General features: G+C 37.0%; 1 non-coding gene across 1 annotated transcript; it reads left to right on the top strand.

Annotated features, from left to right (window-relative positions):
- The first annotated feature begins 1,879 nt into the window (after positions 1 to 1,879).
- On the top strand, positions 1,880 to 1,986 carry LOC141698722 (small nucleolar RNA R71). Its single transcript, XR_012565226.1, has one exon. It is a non-coding gene; the product is annotated as a small nucleolar RNA R71 (small nucleolar RNA).
- Positions 1,987 to 6,517: the final 4,531 nt, after the last annotated feature.

Here is a 6,517-nt window from a genome sequence, read left to right as displayed (position 1 = left end):
AACAGGCAAAATAGATTCATCACCTAAAAAAGCATACCTTAAGTGTTTAGGCAAAGGTTTAAGCTCGAGTGTAGGAGCTTCCTCCTTGAGGCGCTTTGGAGAATTTTTCAGCTCTTCCAATCTAAAAGATTCAAAAGGCATATCCAGCCTTTGCTTCCAAGGAGAAGCATTCAAATATTGCAACTGCTCATCACCTTCATCATCTTCACTATCTGAATTCCCTAAGAAGGCCATTTCTAAGGCATCAGACATTAGCATTTGGTCAAGTTCTGAAGTAACCATAGAATCGACCAACTCCACTTTTAAGCACTCCTCATTATCAGTAGGGAATTTCATGGCATTAAACACATTAAAAGTCACATCTTGATCCAGCACTCGCATAGTGAGCTCACCCTTCTACACATCAATCAAGGTTCGGCCCGTAGCCAAGAATGGTCTTCCCAAAATTATGGGAATCTTTTAATCCTCCTCAAAATCAAGAATTACAAATTCCGCTGGAAAGATGGGTTTGTCCACCTTGACCAAGACATCCTCCACAATTCCCGTGGATACGTAATAGAGCGATCGACCGACTACAAGGACATAGAAGTGGGATTTGGATTAGGTAAGTCCAAATTCTTTAAGATAGACAAAGGCATCAAATTGATGCTAGCTCCCAAGTCACAAAAGCATTTGTCGAATGACACTTTTCCGATAGTACAAGGAACAGTGAAGCTTTTTGGATCTTTAAGCTTTGGAGGCAACTTCTGTTGCAATATAGCACTGCATTCCTCCGTGAGAGCAACGGTCTCTAAGTCATCTAGCTTCTTTCCGAGAGAGAATACCGTTCATGAACTTCGCTTAGCTAGGCATCTGTTCAAGAGCTTCAGCGAAAGGTTTGTTGATATGAAGTTTATTGAACACCTCCAGAAACTTAGCAAACTGCTTATCCAACTTTTGCTTCTGCAACCTTTTAGGAAAATGAGGCGGAGGATAGACCTGTTTCTCCCCTGTATTACCCTCAAGAGGAGTGTGTTCTATAGTTTTCTTCCTTGTTTCCACTTCTGCTTCCTTTGGCACTTCTTCTTCAACCACACCTTCAAATTCTGAAACTTGAGCTTTTTCTTAGCTTGCAATCTTCCCAGACCTCAATGTAATTGCCTTCACCTGCTCTTTTGTTTCCTTCTTACCTGGTACTTATGTGTAACTAGGGACTGTACTAGGTTGTTGATTCAACAAGGCATCGGCAATCTGCCCAATTTGATTCTCCAAGGTCTTGATAGATACCGCTTGGCTCTTGCACATGAGCCTCAACTCCTCCAATTCAGATTTTTTATTAGATTGTTGTAGTTGGAGTTATTGTCTTGGGGCATATTGCGGTTGTTGAAAACCAGTAGGGTTGTATTGCTTTGCTGCATACTACTGATAAGGCTGTTGCACCGCATTCTGAGTATTGCTCCAGTTAAAGTCAGGATGATTGCGGTTGTTGGGAAGAAAGGTGGCTGTAAATGGTTGCTGTGACCTCTGAAAGTTGCTCATGAACTGAGCTGATTCTCTAGAAATAGCACACTGCTCTGTCTCATGGGCACCATCACAAAGCTCACAGACACTAGTGATCTGATTAATTCCATACTTAGCCAAAGAATCCACCTTTATCGTTAAAGCATTAAGTTGAGCAGCTATAGCAGTAGCTACATCTACCTTCAGAATTCCTGCTACCTTACCTTGAGTCAGTCTCTAAGATGGGTTCTGGTATTCATTAGCAGCCATAAGTTCAATCAAATCATACGCTTCATCGTAGCTCTTAGCCCATAAGGCTCCACCTGATGTTGTATCAAGCATGGGTCTAGAAGTCACACTCAAACCATTATAAAAGCAGTTAATGATCATCCAGTCGGGCATCCCATGATGAGGACACTTTCTAAGCATCTTCTTATAATGATCTCAAGCTTCACACAAAGATTCTCTCGATTGCTGCACAAATTGAGTAAGAGCATTCCTGATTGCAGCAGTCTTCGCCATAGGAAAGAACTTAGTGAGAAACTTCTGAGCAAGATCTTCCCACTTGGTGATAGAGCCTGGTGGTAGAGAATGCAACCAACACTTAGTTTTATCCCTTAGAGAGAATGGGAAAAGCCTTAGCTTTATAGCATCTTCAGACACATTGTTGAATTTGAAGGTGTCGCAGATCTCGATGAAATCTCTAATATGCATATGCATCTTGATTTCAAAAGTGTTAGCCGAGATGGCTGGTCTGACAATGCTAGACTGAATATCATTGATCTTCGGCTGAGAGTAGTCCATCAGAGCCTTTGTATTTATTTCTGGTTTACCCATTACAACAAGAGCTTCTTCATGAACTTTCTCCTCTACTACAAGAACTTCTTCCTCTACTAAAACTTCTTCCTCCGCTTTATTCAGTGTTCTCTTTCGAGATCGAGAACGCGTTAGTATAAACGCTCTCTAGAGTACCTGAAAAAGCAACAAGCAAACAAGTAAGTAAAATATCCGAGTCAGTGAACTTTAACGACCACTGATGTCAAGAACATATACTAAAAATTAACACTGAGTCCCCGGCAGCGGCGCCAAAAACTTGTTAGGATGAAAACACGCGCTAATATTCACGCAAGTGTACGCGTTCACAAGTAATATTGAATTATTTCTAGTTCATTCCCACAAAGACTGGTTTAGGTTAACTTCAATCTATGCACTTATGCAACAATGGTATGGTTATTATTCAATGCTAAGATGATAACAAGTTGAGATTGTTTATAAGTAAGATATTAACTAACATGCAATTAACTAAGAGATTAAAAGGTTTGATTTACTTATATGACACAAACATGGGATTCTAACTTCATTAAATACCCTACTACCATACATCCACTAAAGAGATAGAACAAGAATAGACACCAATCAGATAACAAGAAAGTAGTAAACGCCAACTTTCGTTGTACGAATACCCTACTACCAAACATCCACTAAATAGATAGAACAAGAATAGACACCAATTATATTGTGACCCTATATGTCTATAGAATTTGACAACATAACGGTTTAATGTGCAAGTTATCTATCATGATTACATAGGGCAAGTAAGATGATTAAAATTTACCTACGAATCATGCATATCAAATACATGAACCTATGCTAGAATAGCAAGTTCTAAACACCTATATTCACTTTCGCTTCAATAGAGATTAACAAATAAGAAAACTAGCATCCAAGATTACAATTCAATTATAGAATCACAAGTATAAACAAGTTTTTCTTCTCCTTTGTTGTATTTGTGCTCCTAGGTCTTCTCGATGTCTTCTCCTTAAGCTCCATTACGTGCTTCTTATGAAAAATGACCTTAAGTCATCATTATATAGCAGCCCATGCAGATTAGAAGTCCAGAAAATCAGTTCTCTACTTGAAACAGGGTTCTGTCTCTCTGTAGTTCTGGCGCGGGTGCGCGCTATCAGAGCGCAGGCGCGCTGACATTCTGGAATTTCTACTTCTGCTTGTTTTCTTGACTAGTTTGAGATGGTGTTCTACGAGCAAACTTCCTAGACACCCTCCTAACACCACTTTAGCAGCAAAACAATGCTAAATCTCCTTGATCCCTTATTTATGCCCGGAATGCAACACTACAAAAATGAATCAAATATACAAAATACTAGAGTACAGAACACTAATCCAAACCTTTATAGGACGTTCTATGTAGACATAAATGCCACTTAACACACCCCAAAACTTGAACCGATGCTTGTCCTCAAGTATAAACAGACACAAAGAACAAGAAATAAAAATGCATGAATGCAACTAACATGAATGCAATGATCCCCTCAGAATAACTAAACCAACCAATAAGTAACATCTCAACAAATGAAGTTATTCGCACAAATATCAATCAAATCCCACAAATCAACTCACAAGCCATAAATGTGCGTGTGTGCAATTGCTTAACAGATATACTTTAACAACTAGATCAATAATCATGACTCACTACTCATCAAGGCAATCACAAGGTTATAAATAGAATAAAAGCTAAACTCAAAATGATTAACAACACTTCAATTCTTTTATCGGAGTTATTATATGTTTTATGCTTTTATTTATAACACATAAACAATCACAAATATGCTTATTTGACCGTGTAATGAGTGAGGTCCACAAAAGACTTATACAATAATAACCATGTAGCGAGCATTAGGTTAGTGGATCCCAGACTATAAAAGCCGTAGGTCACTAGGCACGAAGTCCCCTAAGAACTTAATAACTCGAGTATTAAAGAGCCCACTCGTGATCAATCATGCATCGACACATATTTTTTTCTTTTCTTTTTTCTTTTCTTTTTTTTCTTTTATTTTTTTCACATGATTTCTGAACGAGTACATTTCGCTCCATCTAGTGCAACCCTAGACTACTCATATAAAATGAGCCGGCTACTAGCCATTTGACACCTAACCACAACAACTAGCAATGAAATCCAATGTTTTCTCCAATTTTTAAATATCCATGTTATATTACCATTAAGAGAATTTAAATTCTAAATATAAAAAAGTGATTAAACCTCGACAAACTTCCATGTTCCACGAGCAAACTTCCTAGACACCCTCCTAACACCACTTTAGCAGCAAAACAATGCTAACTCTCCTTGATCCCTTATTAATGCCTGAAATGCAAAACACTACAAAAACTAATCAAATACATAAAATACTTGAGTACAAAACACCAATCCAAGCCTTTATAGGACGTTCTACGTAGACATAAATTCCACTTAACACCTTCTAAGGTGGAACTCCATATCTTACTTACATGATCGGAAGAATTAGCATACCTCTCATTCACACTTCTCTTTTGTTGACTAATACCAGAGCAGTTCCCTACTTTCAGAGTGTTCACTCCCTTCCTTCATACCTATATATGTTAAAGTAATTTTTTTATCACGTGGAGATGCAATACAACATGTACCTTTATCAACTGCTATGAAGTAGCAGTTGATCGAACAATTTGAACCATCAATGGTTATGCTGTTAGAATAGCCATTGATGGACTAACACTTATCAATGGCTGATAGATAGTCACTGATGAGGTGAATAGAAGATGTCACTGTGGTTAAAGTCTGTGAAAATTGATTAAAGATTTAAGAGCATAGTTTTAGATACATGTGATTTAAATGAGATATTTATGATTATTAGCTTTAGTGAAAGACTTCACCATGAATTCAAGAGTTGTAAAACTGCCTTGAGGTATTGGTATTTAACCCACATTCATGAGATGAGTAGGTGATCTGCTACGGTGATTATATGAGTTTGATTTCAAGATTGATTTACAAGATTTTGGTTGTAATTTTGCAGAGACATGTATCACATCAATCTGAATTTAAGAAAGGCATTGTCTCAATGAGTGAGATGCCTCTTGTTCTGAAATGAACAACTGAACTCACATAATTAATGATTTAGCATTAAATCATTTCTTTGGTTATATGGATGTGTTCTTCACTTTCACGAAACTCCAGTATACTAGAGGGGATTTAACTACATCTTCCAGTTAGATAGTATTCTCAAACCCTGGTTCCCTTTAAAAAGGGACTACCATTGTTAAGGGTTTCCTATCTTGACAAATAAAAATAGTTTTACTTATTGTCTCAACATTTTTGTAAAGTGTATCTTAGTCAATAGTTGTGAGGGATGTTATTCAAATAAAATGAACCTCCATTTGAATTGAAGTGGGTTTGAATGGTTTTCCCTAGGAAATATTATTCTCAAACCATGTAGCCATTGCGTGTCTACTTGCACCTAAAGAGAGAGAGAGAGTAACGAGAGAGTGGTAGACAGAGAGAGTGTGCTGAGAGAGATGGATAACGAGAGAGTGTGTGTTGAGATAGAATGAGAGGCGGACTAGTTTGACTTGCCAAAATTCTCAATTTTTCTAAAAGGATTTGGATAGATTTTCCCCCAAAATTTCCCCCTCTCTACAAATTACTGGGCCCATAATTTGGATATATGTTCATGCCCAAACTGCAACAATTATGTAATAATTAATATTCAAATTATTATACAATTTTTATGTATTTTAATATTTTATATAAATTTGTATATTACATTTTTTTATTTTTTTTAATTTTGTTATAAAGATATTCGTGTATCACATATCTCATTTATTAAATTTATATTAGTATATCAGCTCAGATTCTTGAAAAATGAATTAAAATTAATATTTAATCTTAAAAATATTATAATTATGTTTCAATACTCTAAGGTAACACTTTGACAAAAATACTCCAAGCTGCAACACTTTCTACCTAATGCAACATTAATTTTTTGGCTAAGGTAACACAAAAACAACACCCAATGGTTGGTTCAGTTGGTTAAAGAGGAGATAACAATCCTTTTGGTCACATGTTCAAATCCTGTGGAGGAGAATATATGAATATACCTCCTGAGCCAGAGTCTGTCACTTAAATATGATTTATCTTGGTTCACGTAGTTTGCAGGCTATTGCGTGAGCCCGTGGGTTTACCCAGTGTGCACCCGAATGGTAGCGGCTG

The sequence above is a fragment of the Apium graveolens genome, chromosome 11 (assembly GCF_009905375.1).
Source record: "Apium graveolens cultivar Ventura chromosome 11, ASM990537v1, whole genome shotgun sequence".
Lineage (NCBI taxonomy): Eukaryota > Viridiplantae > Streptophyta > Magnoliopsida > Apiales > Apiaceae > Apium > Apium graveolens.
This window is presented reverse-complemented; position numbering and strand designations above follow the sequence as displayed.